This window comes from Loxodonta africana, chromosome 13 (assembly GCF_030014295.1).
Source record: "Loxodonta africana isolate mLoxAfr1 chromosome 13, mLoxAfr1.hap2, whole genome shotgun sequence".
In the NCBI taxonomy this organism is placed as follows: Eukaryota; Metazoa; Chordata; class Mammalia; order Proboscidea; family Elephantidae; genus Loxodonta; species Loxodonta africana.
Genome location: NC_087354.1, coordinates 7,711,626 through 7,729,308, shown reverse-complemented (window position 1 = coordinate 7,729,308; position 17,683 = coordinate 7,711,626).

The following is a 17,683-nucleotide window of genomic DNA, read 5'->3' as shown; positions in this document are numbered from 1 at the left end:
CAATTTGGGAAGTACTTTCATTTTAACACTATTGAATCTTCTAATCCGTTAACTCAGGATGTCTTCATTCTTTGTTTTGGTCATTGTTAACACCTTTCACCAGAGCTTTGCATTTTTCACTGTATAGGCTTGCATTTCTTTTGCTCAATTTATTTCGAGATATTTTATGCTTGAAGTAATTATCAATGAATTTGTTTTCTTAATTTTATTTTTGGATTCTTCATTGCTAGAATATAGACACACAACTGGTTTTTTAATATTGTATCCTGCAACGTTGCTAAACTTGTTCATTAGCACCAGTTATGTGTGTGCACACATGCATGTGTGCGTGTGTGTTTGTTCCTTAGGATTTTCTGTATACAAGATCACTGTTGTTGTTAGGTGGCCTTGAGTTGGTTCTAACTCATAGCGATCCTATGTACAACAGAACAAAACAGTGCCCAGGCCTGCGCCATCTTCACAATTGTCATGCTTGAGCCCATTGTTGCAGCCACTGTCAATCCATCTCGTTGAGGTTCTTCCTCTTTTTCACTGACCCTCTACTAAGCATGATGTCCTTTCCCAGGGATTGGTCTCTCCTGATAACATGTTCAAAGTATGTGAGATGAAGTCTCACCATCCTTGCTTCTAATGAGCATTGTGGCTGTACTTCTTCCAAGACAGATTTGTTCTTCCTTCTGGCAGTCCGTGGTATATTCAATACTCTTCACCAACACCACAGTTGAAAGGCATCAATTCTTCTTCCATCTTCCTTAATCGTTGTCTAGCTTTCACATGCATACGAGGCGATTGAAAACACTATGGCTTGGGTCAGGCGCACCTTAGTCCTTAAGTGACATCTTTGCTTTAAAGAGGTTTTTTGCAGCAGATTTGCCCAGTGCAATGTGTCATTTAATTTCTTGACTGCTGCTTCCATGGGCATTGATTGATTGTGAATCCAAGTAAAATGAAATCCTTGACAACTTCAGTCTTTTCTCTTTTTATCATGATGTTGCTTAGGTTGGATTCTCTAGACAGGCAAAACCAGTGAAGCATATAAATACATATATAGAGAGATTTACATCAAGGAAATGGCTCCTGTGGTTGTGGAATCCCAAGTCTGTGGGTCAGGATAGAAGCTTCTCCTGATTCATGTTACCACAGGGGCTGGCAAACCCAAGATCAGCAGGTCGGAGAGCAGGGCTCTTGCTCAAAAGCCGCAATGGTTGATAAATCCCCAAATTGGCAGGCAAGAGCGCAGGTAAGCTGCTAGCACAAGTCCTGAGAACCGGAGGTCAGGGGAACACGAGCAAGGTGCAGGACCCAGTGTGAGCAAGAAGCCCACCAGCCTTGCCAGAATGTCCACCTATACTCAATGCAGGTCACACACCCAAGGAAACTCACCTGGCTACTCAGAGCAGATCCAATCATAGAGGTGGTCACAACATCAGAACGACTCCCAAACCACTGAGAATCATGGCCCAGCCAAGCTGACACACAACCTTAACCATTACAATCCACCCCTTGTCAACTTGGCACCTGTACACATCATAAACCATACATAATCTCTGAATAAAGACAATTATAAAGTCATACTTCAGCCTAACATGATATAACAAACACACATAAAACAGAAAATAGCACTGGTCCTGTTTACATCTTACATTTTATAAAAATATTTAATGCATACATCTAAATCAGAAATAACAACTACAGTCCTTGTTTCTGCAGCTGGTCATGTGGTTGTAACTGGTATTTAGAACTACCTTCTTCCACCATCCATTTCTTATTCCCTTTGCCCTCAGCAAGCACCTCAGCTGTTCATGGTTCTTTGCCTGGTGGGGTGACCAAAACCTTCATTCCTGAAGGGTCTGAACCATTAGTAGTCGTTTCAGAATTGGGTTGCTATAGTTTTCCATTGACTTTAAGTCACAGGGCGTGGTAATACTAAGAGATGCCCTAAGGGATCTCCTGCATTCCAGACATACTCTTCTTTACCTCTATTATGTAATATCAGTCTGATTTCCTCTTGGTAATCAGGATCAATCACACCAGCCAATATGGTAACTCCCTTCTTTGCCTGTTGATTCAGAGGCATGAAGAGCCCAAAGTGGCCAGGTAGTTTCTAGTTCAATGAAATCAGTGATGTGTATCCAGGTGGGAGCATTCCTCCCATTGGAACAAAGACCTTTAGACCCACAGAGCATAAGGCCACAGGGACAGGAAGCAGAAATCTTGCGAGTAGGTCACTAGGGGTAATAGTACGTGTTACCACTCCCATTTCAACTCCTTGATTCCTGGACACATGTATCCTGGCTGTAGGAGAAATAGCACGATATATTGGACACTGGTTTAGAGCATATACAGCCCCCTGGAAAACATTGCCTCAACCCTGCAAGGTGTTGCCACCTACCTGGCGCCATAATGGTGTCTTTAGAAGGCCATTTCATTGTTCTGTCAAACAAGCTGCTTCAGGATGTTGGAGAACGTGGTAAGACCAGTGAATTCCATGAGCGTGGACACATTGCCGCACTTCATTTGCTGTGAAGTGAGTCTCTTGATCCAAGGCAATGCTGTGTGGGATACCATGATGGTGGATAAGGCATTCTATAAGTCCACAGATGGTAGTTTTGGCAGAAGCATTGCATGCAGGGAAGGCAAATCCATATCCCGAGTAAGTGTCTTTTCCAGTAAGAACAAAAAGCTGCCTTTTCCATGATGGAAGTGGTCCAGTGTAATTAACTTGCCACCAGGTTGCTGGCTGATCACCTCAAGTGATGGTGCCGTATCAGGGACTCAGTGTTGGTCTCTCCGGCTAGCAGATTGGGCACTCAGCAGTGGCTGTAGCCAAGTCAGCCTTGGTGAGTAGAAGACCATGTTGCTGAGCCCATACATAATCTCCATCCCTGCCACTGTGACCACATAATTCATGGGCCCATTGAACAATGACAGGAGTAGCTGGGGAAGGAAGATGACCAGTTTCCACAGAATGCATCATCCTATCCACTTGGTTGTTAAAATCCTCCTCTACAGAGGTCATCCTTTGGTGAGCATTCACATGGGACACAAATATCTTCACTTCTTTGGCCCCTATAGAGAAGTCTATCTGTATACCTCTTCCTCATACTTCCTTGTCTCCAGTTTTCCAATCACGTTCCTTTCAAGTCCCTGAACATCCAGCCAAACCATTGGCCACAGCCTGTGAATCAGTATACAGTCACACATCTGGCCATTTCTCCTTCCAAGGAAAGGGAAAAACCAGGTGCACTGCCCGAAGTTCTGCCCATTGGGAGGATTTCCCTTCACCCCTGTCCTTCAAGGAGGTCCTAGAAAGGCTGTAGTACTGCTGCTGTCCACTTTTGAGTGCTGCCTGCACATCTTGCAGACCTGTCTGTTAACCGGGCATGAATTTTCTCTTCCTCCGTCAAATGATCACAGAGAACTCCCCATGAGGTCACAGGTGCAGGCTGGGAGATGGAAGGTAACGTGACAAAGAGTGGAGACCATGGGCATTTGGGCCACTTCTTCATGCAACTTTGTTGTGCCTTCAGGTCTTCGCTTGGGCCTAGTCTTGTATCTACAACTTCCATTTAATGATGGAGTGCTGTCCAACTTTATGACTCTGTGGGTCGGACCAGTCCGTGATGGGCAGCTCAGCCCACGTGGTGACTTGGTGGCCCATGGTTCAGCATTCAGTCTCTACTAAGGCCCAGGAACAAGCCAAGAGCTGTTTCTCAAAAGGAGAGTAGTTATCTGCAGAGGATGGCAGGGCTTTGCTCCAAAATCCTAAGGGTCTGCTCTGTGATTCACCAGTGGGGGCCTGCCAAAGACTCCAAACAGCATCTCTATCTGCCACTGACACTTCAAGCACCATTGGATCAGCCAGATCATATGGCCCAAGTGGCAGAGTGGCTTGCACAGCAGCCTAAACCTGTTGCAGAGCCTTCTCTTGTTCTGGGCCCCACTCAAAACTAGCACCTTTGAGCAGCTGGAGCAGCACACCCAAATGAGGGATATGTTGCCTCCAAAATCCAAAGAGGCCCAGTGGGCATTGTGCTTCCTTTTTAGTTGTGAGAGGAGCCAGATACAATAACTTATCCTTCACTTTAGAAGGAATATCTCAACATACTCCTAGACACTGAACCCCTAGAAATATCACTGACATGGAAGGCACCTGAATTTTTGTGGGATTAATTTCTCACCCTCTAGCATGCAAATGTTTTACCACTAAGTCTAGAATCATTGACACTTCTTCCTTAGTAGGTCCAATCAACATAATGTCATTAATGTAATAGACCAGTGTGATGTCTCGTAGAGGGGAAAGGCAATCAAGTTCCCTGCGGACTGAATTTTGACGTAGGGCTGGAGAGCTGATGTAGTTCTGAGGTAGGCAAATGAAGGTATATTGCTGGCATTGCCTGCTAAAGGAAAGCTGCTTCTGATGGTCCTTTGAAACAGATATGGAGAAAAAGGCATTAGCCAGATAATTAACTGTATACCAGGTACCAGGAGACTTATTAATTTGCTTAAGCAATGAAACTACATCTGGAACAGCAGCTGCAATTGGAGCCACCACCTGGTTAAGTTTTCAATAATCCACCATCATTCTCCAAGATCTATCTGGTTTTTGCACAGGTTAAACAGGCTTATTGAATGGGAATATGATGGGAATCACCACCCCTGCATTCTTCAAGTCCTTGATGATGGCAGTAATCACTGCAGTTCCTCCAGGAACGAGGTATTGCTTTTGGTTTTCTATTTCCCAGGTAAGGACAGTTCTAACAGCTTCATTGGGCTTTTCCTGTCATAATAGTCATTATTCCATTTGTCAGGGATCCACTGTGGGGGTTCTGCCAGTTGCTGAGTATATCTATTCCAATTATGCATCCTGGAACTGAGAAAATGACTACAGGATGGGTTTGGGGGCTCACTGGACCTACTGTGAGATGGACATGAGTTAAGACTCCATTAATAACCTGACCCCCATATTCCCATACTCTTGACTGCTGGGCCACAGTGACATTTTGGGTCTCCTGGAATTAGTGCCAGTTCAGAGCCAGTATCCAGTAATCCCTGAAAAGTCTGATTATTTCCTTTTCCCCAGTGAACAGTCACTTGTAAAAGGCCGTAGATCCATTTGGGGAAAGCTGGGAGAAAGATTAACAGCATAAATTTCTGACAGTGTAGAGGAGTCCTTCCTCAAGGGGACCTGGCCTCCCCTTAATTCAAGGGATTGTGTGTCTTTAAACTGACGCATGTCTGGAAATTGATTGAAGGGCCGTGACTGTCTGTTCTGGTGATATGAGTTAGACAGCTGTTCACTTGACCTAGAATTCATCTACTCATACAGATCAAGTAAATACCTAGTAGATTTTCTATCTATTTCACTCCTGGGGAAACCATGACTAAGTAGCGAACACCATGAGCCCATACAAGGCTATTCTGATTACCGCTTTGACTCCTCTGTCCATTAAGGTAATCTCACCCATCTCGTCTTTGTCAATTGAGTGCCACTTGGCCCCGTTGGAGTTACATGTCTTAATTCAGTTAGGACAGTTCACACCATCAAATAGGACTTGCATAAAATAGAAATCACAGCAGTCTTCAAGGATGCTGGGGCTCCCTTCACAAATTTGTTCCGCACAGCGTGGTAAAGAGTGTGTCCTCTGAGCACTCCATGTGTGGGTCTGTGGGTCTAACCTGATGAATCCACTCTAGCATGCCAATTTCCTTAAGCCTTTGGATACCTTCTTCTACAGTATACCAAGGCAGTTTTGGTACCTGAACTTGATTTAGTGTAGGCCACCACATAACCCATGCTTAGGCAACCCAGCCAAATAAACTATTAGATCCTTTCCTAACTCCTCAAGCTGAAACACTGAATGAAGAATCTGTGCTTACAACTGGACTAAACCAAAAGCTAAGAAGTTTCCTGAATAAACTGAACACTTCAAATGCCAGAGTAGCAGGGGTGGGAATCTGGGGACCATGGTTTCAGGGAACATCTAGGTAAATTGGCATAATAAAATCTATTAAGAAAACATTCTGCATCCCACTTTGGTGAGCGCCTTCTGAGGTCTTAAACATTAGTAAGGGGCCATCTAAGATGCATCAATTGGTCCCAATCCACCTGGAGCAAAGGAGAGTGAAGAACACCAAAGACACAAGGTAATTATGAGCCCAAGAGACAGAAAGGGCCACATAAACCAGAGACTACATCAGCCTGAGACCAGAAGAACTAGATGGTGCCTGGCTACAACCAATGATTGCCCTGACAGGGAACACAGCAGAGAATCCCTGATGGAACAGGAGAGCAGTGGGATGCAGGCCTCAAATTCTCATTAAAACACCAGACTTAAAGGTCTAACTGAGACTAGAAGGACCCCAGAGGTCACGGTCCTCAGACCTTCTGTTAGCCCAAGACAGGAACCATTCTCAAAGCCAACTCTTCAGACAGGGATTGGACTGGACTATAGGATAGAAAATGATACTGGTGAGGAGTGAGCTTCTTGGCTCAAGTAGACACATGAGACTATGTGGGCAGCTCCTTTCTGGAGGGGAGATGAGAAGGAAGAGGGGAATAGAAACTGTCTAAATGGACACAGGGAATGTATTGGAAGGAGTGTGCTGTCTCATTGGGGAAGAGCAACTAGGAGTACATAGCAAGGTGTATATAAATTTTTGTGTGATACACTGACTTGATTTGTAAACTTTCACTTAAAGCACAATAAAAAAATTTTTTTTAAAATCTGTGCTTAGTGGGCTGATATCAGTAAAATCAGACTGATCCATCTTTACAATCCTTGCACCATTATCCCACACCCTTAGTAGCCAGTCCTACACATATTCCCCCAGGTTTCTGTTTGTACATCTTAGAAAAGTGAGAAGTTTCCTGAATACAACCAAACTTCGAGGGACAGAGTAGCAGGGGTAGGGGCCTGGGGGCATGGGTTCAAGGGATATCTTGGTCAATTGGCATAAAAAATTGTGTTGAGAAAATGTTCTGCATTTTCCCAGTGGCATCTGGGATCTCGAAAGCTAGCAAGCAGCCATCTAAGATGCATCAATTGTTCCCAGCCCACGTGGAGCAAAGGAGAATGAAGAACAAAAAAAAAAAACACTAGGAAAATAACCCAAGACACAGAAAGGGCCACATAAGCCAAAGACTCCATCAGCCTGAGACCAGAAGAACTAGATAACGCCTGGCTACGATCAAAGACCATCAATACAAGGAATACAACAGAGAATCCCTGACAAAGCAGAAAAGTGGGGTGCAGAACTCAAATTCTAGTAAAAAAGTCCAGACTTAATGGTCCGACTGAGACTGGAGAAACTCCAGAAGACACGGCCTCCAGACTCTCTATTAACCCAGAACTAAAACCATTCCCAAAGGCAACTCTTAAGACAGAGATTAGACTGGACTGTAAGACACAAAATGATACTCGTAAAGAGTGTACTTCTTAGTTCAAGTAGATACATGAGACTACATGGACACCTCCTGTCTGGAGGTGAGATGAGAAGGCAGAAAGGGACATAAGCTGGTTGAATGGACACAGGAAATCTTAGGTGGAACAGAGGAGTGTGCTATCACATTATAGAGAGAGTAACTAGAGCCCCATAACAATGTGTGTGTAAATTTGTTGTATGAGAAACTAACTTGAGCTGTAAACTTTCACTTAAAGCACAACAAAAAAATTAAAAAAAAAAAAAAAGAAACCTCTCAGAGGAAGAGAAGGTCTTGGAATTACAGAAAGAGAATTCAAAAGATTGATATTCAGAGCTCTTCAAGGGACCAGGAAGGAGATCAGGCAAAAAGCAGACCAAGCCAAGGAACGCACAAAGCAATAGAGGAACCTATAAGGTTATACAAGAGCATAATGACAAATATAACATACTGCAAGAATTTATAGAGAGACAGCAAATAGAAATAAAAAAGATTAACAATAAAATTTCAGAATTAGACAATTCAATAGAAAGTCATAGGAACAGAATTGAGGCAATGGAAGTCAGAATTACTGAGATTAAAGATAAAGAACTTCACACCAATTTATGTGATGGAAAATCGGATAAAATAATTAAAATAAATGAAGAAAACCTAAGAATTATGTGGGACTCTATCAAGAGGAATAACCTATGAGTAATTGGAATACCAGAACGGGGGGGATAATAGAAAATACAGAGAGAATTTGCTGGACCTGCCATGGCAGGAACCGGCACCCCACAGGCCCGATCCCTTGGTGTGACCATGGCAGGGCTGGTGGTAGTATTCGGGACCCATTTTCCACAGTGAGAGAGAGGGAGCAGCACAGAGTCTCCTCACGCCTCAGGAATCGGTGAAGAACAGCGCTCTCGGCAAAAGATAAGCACTTGTGTCTAATTTACTGCACAAATAAAAAAGCAGACCTTTTGAAAGAACTCTCTTCATTTATCTGATTCCTCCTCCCTCTATCCCAGGCCCCAAGCGGCTTCAGTGGCAGTCAATTTCCCTGGGCCTGAGATAGGTCCTGCTGCGCATCCTGAGCCATTCTCCTGGACATGGCGAAGGAACAAATTAACAAATGGGGTAACCCGCTGGGCCCCCTAAGTTGGGAACTCAGGGCAGAAGCAGCTCCTGTCCAGCCACAAGTGGTCCACAGACTTTGAGTGCCTCTCACCTCTGCATGGACTTGTGTGTGGGCCCATTTCAGCAGCTTAAGCCCTTGTTGGCACAGTGCAACACTGTATGTGCCTGATGTCCGACATCAACTCTCTCAGTTGTGTGGTGAAGAGGTAGGTTTTTGACATTTGACACCATTATGCCTATTAAGAAAGGTCCTCACCTACCCACATCAGGGGTCTGAGGACTGGTGGCGCCACCCTTGCCACCTAGCCATGTGTGACAGGGGCCCAAGGATAACTGGTGCCTCCCAGTCCTTATAGCCAAAAGCATTGGGTGCCCATCGTCTGACTGCAGAGCTTACCCACCTGTGCACTCTAGGGAACAGGGAAATGCTTTCTTGACAGACACTGGGGGGATGGTTGTCAGCCCCTGCCTTGCTCAGAGCATGACCCCTGCTGCAGCCAGATAATTGTGCCTACACCAATCACCCCTGCTCCTCTAAGACTGTAGGACAGAGCCTGTGCCACGCACTTGGTGACCGAATACGTGTACACCTGAGCCGAAACTATACAAGAAAAGTGAATGGACTCCTGAGCTCATATACCTGGTAACAGCTCTAGCCAACTGGTGACAAGACATCAGAGCTTCAAAGGTGCCAATAATCAAGCTAGCTCACTTGAGCAGCCTATTTGGGCATATCAAAACAAAACAAAATATACTAGGATGCGGTAAACAAACATAAAATAAATTAATACAATAACTTATAGATGGCTCAGAGACCACAGTCAATATCAAATCACATGAAAAAGCAGACCAGGATTGCTTCAACAACCTCCTAAAACCAAGAATCTAGGAATCTTCTAGACAAAAATGTCATCCTGGAATTACCAGAGGTAGAATGCGAACTCTTCAAGAGATCAGGAAGAAGATCAGACACAAGATAAAGAAGTCAAGGAATTTAAGAAGGTTATTCAAGGGCATAATGACAAATTTAATAGGCTGCAAGAATCCGTAGACAGCAAACAGAAATTCAGGGGATTAATAATAAAATCTCAAATTAGACAACTCAACAGAAAGCTGAGGAAATGGAAGTCAGAATTAGAGAGAATGAAGATAAAAGACTTGGCACGAATATATTTGAAAAAAAAACAGATAAAAAGATTAAAAAAAATGAAGAAACCCTGAGAATCATGTTGGATTCTATCAAGAGAAATAACCTAAGAGTGATTGGAATACCATAACGGGGGGGGGGAGGGGTGGGCGGGGGGAGAGGATAACAGAAAATACAGAGAGAATTGTTGAAGATTTGTTGGCAGAAAGCTTCCCTTATATCATGAAAGACAAGAAGATATCTATCCAAGATGCTGATCGAACCCCACACAAGGTAGATCCCAAAAGAAAGTCACTAGAGACACGCTATAATCAAACTTGCCAAAACCAAAGACAGAGAATTTTAAGAGTGGCTAGGGATAAACACTGGGTTTTTTTTGGTGGGGGCGGGGGGGTAGGGATAAACAAATCGTCACCTACAAAGGAGAGCTAATAAGAATAAGCTCGGACTACTTAGCAGAAACCACGCAGGCAAGAAGGTAATGGGATGACATACACAAAGCCTTGAAGGAAAAAAATTGCCAACCAAGAATCATATATCCAGCAGTACTGTCTCTCAAATATGAAGGAGAAATGAAGACATTTCCAGATAAACAGAAGTTTAGGAAGTTTGCAAAAGCCAAACCAAAACTACAAGAAATACTAAAGAGAGTTCTCTGTTTAGAAAACCAATAACATCAGATAACAACGCAAGACTAGAAATCAGGACAGAGCGACCAGATATCAACCCAGAAAGGGAAATCACAAAAATAATTGAAGATTAAAAAAAACACTCAAAACAGGGAAACAGCAATGTCATTATGTAAAAGATGACAACATTAAATCAATAAAGATGGACTAAAAAAATGTAGCCATAGATCTTTCATACAGAGAGGAAGTCAAGACGATATAAAGAGATAAAAGTTTGGTTTAAACTTAGAAAAATAGGGGTGAATATTAAGGTAACCACTAACAATCCTACACATCAAAATAAAATACAAGAAAAACATAAAGACTCAACAGAAATAAAATCAACAACAATGAAACAGATTAAAAGACAACATATAAAGAAAAACTACTCAGCACAAAAAATTAAGTGGAAAAAAGAAGCTGTCAACAACACACAAAAGAAAACATCAAAATGGCAGCACTAAACTCATACCTATGCATAATTACTCTGAATGTAAATGGACTAAATGCACCAATAAAGTGACAGAGAAGGGCAGAATGGATAAAAAACATGATCCATCTATATGCTGCCTATAAAAGACACACCTTAGACTTAAAGACACAAACAAACTAAAATTCAAAGGGTGGAAAAATATATATCAAGCAAACAACAGTCAAAAAAGAGCAGGAGTGGCAATATAAATTTCTGAAAAAATAGACTTTTAAGTTAAATCCACTTCAGAGGATAATGAAGGACACTATATAATGATTAAAGGGACAATACACCAGGAGGATATGACCATAATAAACAGTTATGCACCCAATGACAGGACTTCAAGATACATAAAACAAACTCTAACTGCATTGAAAAGCGAAATAGACAGCTCCACAATAATAGTAGGAGACTTCAACACACCACTTTTGGTGAAGGACAGAACATCCAGAAAGAAGCTCAATAAACACATGGAAGATCTAATGCCACAATCAACCAACTTGACCTCATAGACATATACAGAACACTCCACCCAACAGCAGACAAGTATACTTTCTTTTCCAACCCACATGGAACATTCTCTAGAATAGACCACATATTAGGTCATAAAGCAAGCCTTAGCAGAATCCAAAACATTGAAATATAGCAAAACATCTCCTCTGACCATAAAGCCATAAAAATAGAAATCAATAACAGAAAGAGCAGGAAAAAAAATTAAACACATGGAAACTGAGCAACACCTTGCTCAAAAACTACTGGGTTATAGAAGAAATTAAGGACAGAATAAAGAAATTCAAGAAGCCACTGAGAATGAAAACACTTCCTATCAGAACCTTTGGGACACAGCTAAAGTAGTGCTCAGAAGTCAATTTATAGCACACGTCCAAAAAGAAGAAAGGGCTAAAGTCAAAGAATTATCCTTACAACTTGAACAAATAGAGAGCAACAAAAGAAATCCTCGGGCACCAGGAGAAAACAAATGATAAAAATTAGAGCAGAAATAAATGAAATAGGGAACAGAAAAACAATTGAAAGATTTAACAAGACCAAAAGCTGGTTCTTTGAAAACATTAGCAAAATTGATAAACCTTTGGCCAAACTGACAAAAGAAAAACAAGAGAGGAAGTAAATAACCCAAATAAGAAATGAGATGGGTGATCACAACAGATCCAACTGAAATTAAAAGAATCATCTGAGATTACTATGAAAAATTGTAGCGTAACAAATTTGAAAATGTGGAAGACATTGACATATTTCTAGAAACATACTACCAACCTAAACTAACACAAACAGAGGTAGAACAACTAAATAAATCTGTAACAAAAGAAGAGATTGAAAACGTAATTGAAAAACTCCCAAAAACAACAACAACAACAAAAGCCCTGGCCCTGATGACTTCGCTGGAGAATTCTACCAAACTTTCAGAGAAGAGTTAACGCCACTACTACTAAAGGTATTTCAGAGCATAGAAAAATGGAATACTCCCAAACTCCTTCTATGAAGCCAGCATACCCCTGATACCAAACCAGGTAAAGACGCCACAAAAAGAAAAGAAAAGAAAATTATAGACCTATATCCCTCATGAACTTAGATGCAAAAATCCTCAACAAAATTCTAGCCAATAGAATTCAACAACATATGAAAAAATAATTCACCGTGACCAAGTGGGAGTCACACCAGGTATGCAGGGATGGTAGAAGATTAGAAAAACAATTAATGTAATCTATCATATATATATATTTTTTATTATCATATAGGTAAAACAAAAGGCAAGAACCAAATGATTTTACCAACTGATGCAGAAAAGGCATCTGACAAAGTCCAACACCTATTCATGATAAAAACTCTCGGCGAAATAGGAATAGAAGGAAAATTCCACAACATAATAAAGGGTGTTTATACAAAGGCAACGGCCAACATCATCCTAAATGGAGAGAGTCTGAAAGCATTCCCCTTGAGAATGGGAACCAGAGAAAGATTCCTTTTACCACCACTCTTATTCAGCATTGTGCTGGAGGTCCTAGCCAGAGCAATTAGGCTAGATAAAGAAATAAAGGGCATTCAAATTGGTAAGGAAGAAGTAAAAGTATCTCAATTTGCAGATGACATGATCTTATACACAGAAAACCCTAAAGAACCCTCAAGAGAACTACTGAAATTAATAGAAGAGTTCAACAGAGTATCAAGATACAAGTTAAACATACAAAAATCAATTGGATTACTCTACACCAACAGAGAACGTCAAAGAGGAAATCACCAAATCAATACAATTTACAATAGCCCCCAAGAGGATAAAATACTTAGGAATAAATTTAACCAGAGATGTAAAAGGCTTATGCAAAGAAAACTATAAGACACTACTGTAAGAAGCCAAAAGAGACCTACATAAGCAGAAAACAAACCTTGCTCATGAATAGGAAAACTCAACATTGTAAAAATACCTGTTCTACCCAAAGTAATACATGCACACACTGCAATCCTGATCTAAATTCCAATGACATTTTTTAATGAGATGGAAGAAAAAATCACCAACTTCATATGAAGGGGAAAGAGGCCCCAGATAAGCAAAGCATTACCGAAAAAGAAGAACAAAGTGAGAGGTCTTACCCTACCTGATTCTAGAACCTATTATACCGCCACAGTAGTCAAAACAGCCTAGTACTGGTACAACAACAGATACATAGACCAATGGAACAGAATTGAGAATCCGGACATAAATCCAACCTCATATGAGCATCTGATATTTGACAAAGGCACAAAGTCAGTTAAAATGGGGAAAAGACAGTCTTTTTAACAACTGGTGCTGGCATAACTGGATATCCATCTGCAAAAAAAGAAAATGAGACCTATACCTCGCACCATACACAAAAACTAACTCAAAATGGATCAAAGACCTAAATATAAAATCTAAAACAATAAAGATCATGGAAGAAAAAATAAGGACAACGCTTGTTGTTGTTGGTGCCGTCAAGTTGGTTCCGACTCATAGCGACCCTATGCACAACAGAATGAAACACTGCCTGGTCCTGCGCCATCCTCACAATTGTTGTTATGCTTGAGCTCATTGTTGCAGTCACTGTGTCAATCCACCTCGTTGAAGGTCTTCCTCTTTTCCTCTGGCCCTGTGCTTTGCCAAGCATGATGTCCTTCTCCAGGGACTGATCCCTCCTGACAACATGTCCGAAGTATATAAGAGGCAGTCTCACCATCCTTGCTTCTAAGGACCATTCTAATTGTACTTCTTCTAAGACAGATTTGTTCATTCTTTTCGCAGTCCATGGTATATTCAATATTCTTCGCCAACACTACAATTCAATGCTAGGAGCCCTAATATGTGGCATTAACAGTATACGAAACATTACTAACAATGCACAAACACCAGAATAGAAACTAGATAACTGGGAGCTCCTAAAAATCAAAAACTTATGCTCATCGAAAGACTTCACCAAAAGAGTAAAAAGACTACCTACAGACTGGGAAAAAGTTTTTGGCTACGAAAAATCCAATCAGCGTCTGATCTCTAAAATCTACATGATACTGCAAAAACGCAACAACAAAAGAAACAAATAACCCAATTAAAAAATGGGCAAAGGATGTGAACAGGCACTTCACCAAAGAATACATCCAGGCTGCTAACAGATATATGAGGAAATGCTCTCAATCATCAGCTATTAGAGATATGCAAATCGAAACTACAATGAGATTCCATCTCACTCTGACAAGGCTGGCATTAATCCAAAAAACACAAAATAATAAATGTTGGAGAGGTTGTGGAGAGACTGGAACACTTACACACTGCTGGTGGGAATGTAAAATGGTACAACCACTTTGGAAATCGATTTGGCGCTTCCTTAAAAAGCTAGGAAAAAAAAAAACTACAATACAATCCAGCAATCCCACTCCTTGGAATATACCCTAGAGAAGTAAGAGCCTTCACACAAACAGATATATGCACAGCCATGTTCATTGCAGCACTGTTTACAATAACAAAAAGACAGAAGCAACAAGGTGCCCATCAACAAATGAATGAATAAATAAATTATGGTATAGTCACTTAAAAAAAAAATGGAATGCTACCCAACAGTTAAGAACAAATATGAATCCATGAAACATAACATGGAGGAATCTGGAAGCCGTTATGCTGACTGAAACTAGTCAGTTGCAAAAGGACAAATATTGTATGAGACCACGGTTATAAGAACTCAAGAAAAAGTTTAAATACAGAAGAAAACATTCTTTGATGGTTAAGAGGGTGGGGCAGGGGGAAGGAGAAGGTTATTCACTAATTAGACAGTAGACAAGAACTATTTTAAGTGAAGGGAAAGGCCACACCCAATACTGGGGAGGTCAGCACAACTGGACTAAACAAAAGCAAAGAAGTTTCCTGAATACAACCAAACACTTTGAAGGCCAGAGTAGCAGGGTTGGGTGCCTGGGGACCATGGTTTCAGGGTACATCTAGGTCAATTGACATAACAAAATGAATTAAGAAAACATTCTGCATCCCACTTTGGTGAGTGGCATCAGGGGTCTTTAACACTAGCAAGCAGCCATGTAAGATGTATCTTTTGGTCTCAACCCACCTGGAGCAAAGGAGAATGTAGGACACCAAAGACACAAGGTAAATGTGAACCCAAGAGACAGAAAGGACCACATAAACCAGAGACTACATCAGCCTGAGCCCAGAAGAACTAGATGGGGCCTGGCTACCACTGATGACTGCCCTTACAGGGAACACAACAGAGAATTCCTGATGGAGCAGGAGAACAGTGAAATGCAGACCTCAAATTCTAATGAAAAGACCAGGCTTAATAGTTTGACTGAGACTAGAGGGACCCCGGAGGTCATGCTGTCCAGATCCCCTGTTAGCCCATGACTGGAACCGTTCCCAAATCCAACTCTTCAGACAGGGGTTGTACTGGACTATAAGACTGAAAATGATACTGCTGAGGAGGGAGCTTCTTGGCTCAAGGAGACACATGAGACTTTGTGGGCAGCTCCTGTCTGGAGGCAAGATGAGAAGGCAGAGTGGGACAGGAGGTGGTTGAATGGACACAGGAAATACAGAGTGGAAAGGAGGAGTGTGCTGTCTAGTGAGGGGGAGAGCAGCTAGGAGTACATAGCAAGGTCTCTGTAAGTTTTTGTATGAGAGACTGATTTGTAAACTTTTGCTTAAAGTCCAATAAACAAAGAATTAAAACAAAAGATAAGAACCACATGATCTTATCAATCAATGCAGAAAAGGCATTTGACAAAGTCCAACACCCATTCATGATAAAAACTCTTAGCAAAATAGAAATAGAAGAGGAATTCTTCAACATAATAAAGGGCATTTATACACAACCAACAGCCAACATCATCCTAAATGGAGAGAGCTTCAAAGCATTCCCTTTGAGAAAAGGAAACAGACAAGGATTCCTTTTATCACCGCTCTTATTCAACATTGTGCTGGAGGTCCTAGCAATAAGGCAAGAGGAAGAAAAAAAGGGCATCCAAATTAGTAAGGAAGAAGTGAAAGTATCCCTATTTGCAGGTGATATGATCTTATACACAGAAAACACCAAAGAATTCACAAGAAAACTACTGGAACTAATAGAAGATTTCAGCAATGTGTCAGGATACAAGATAAACATATAAAAATCAGTTAGAGTCTTCTACACCACCAAAGAGAACTTCAAAAAGGAAATCACCTAATCAATACCATTTGCAATAGCCCCAAAAAGATAAAATACTTGTGAATAAATCTAACCAGATACGTAAAAGACCTATACAAATAGAACTACAAGACTACTGCAAGAAACTAGAAGAGACCTACGTAAGTGGAAAAACATACCTTGCTCATGGATAGGAAGATTCAACATTGTGAATCTACAGATACAACGCAATCCCAATCCAAATTCTAATGGCATTTTTTAACCAGATGGAGAAAAAAAAATCAACTTTATTTGGAAAGGGAAGAGGCTCCAGATAAGTAAAGCATTACTGAAGAAGAACAAAGTGAGAGGCCTCACACTACCTGATTTTAGAACCTATTTTACAGCCACAGTTGTCAAAACAGTCTGGTACTTTTACTACAACAGATACATAGGCCAATGGAACAGAATTAAGAATCCAGATGAAAATTCATGCACCTATGAGCAGCTGATGTTTGACAAAGGCTTAAAGTCCATTAATTGGGGAGAAGACAACCTCTTTAACAGATAGTGCCGGCATAACTGGATATCCATCTGCAAAAAAATGAAACAAGACATACCTCACAGCATGTACAAAAACTAACTCAAAATAGATCAAAGACCTAAATATAAAATCTAAAACAATAAAAATCATGGAAGAAAAAATAGGGACTATGCTAGGAACCCTGATACATGGCATAAACAGAATACAAAACATAACTAAGAGTGCACAAACACCAGAAGAGAAACTAGATAACTGGAGCTTCTAAAAACCAAACACTTATGCTCATCCAAAGACTCCACCAGAAGAGTGAAAAGATAACCTACAGACTGGGAAAGAATTTTTCACTATAACATATCAGATCAGAGTGTAATCCCTAAAATCTATAAAAAAAAAAAAAAATACTGCAAAACCTCAGCAACGAAAAGACAAATAACCCAATTAAAAAATGGGGAAAGAATATGAACAGACACTTCAACGAAGACAACATTCAGGTGGCTAATAGATACATGAGGAAATGCCCATGATCATTAGCCGTTAGAAAAACATGAATCAAAACTACAATGAGATGCCATCTCACCCCAACAAGGCTAGCATTAATCCAAAAAACACAAAATAATAAATGTTGGAGTGGTTGTGGAGAGACTGGAACACAAATACACTGCTGGTGGGAACATAAA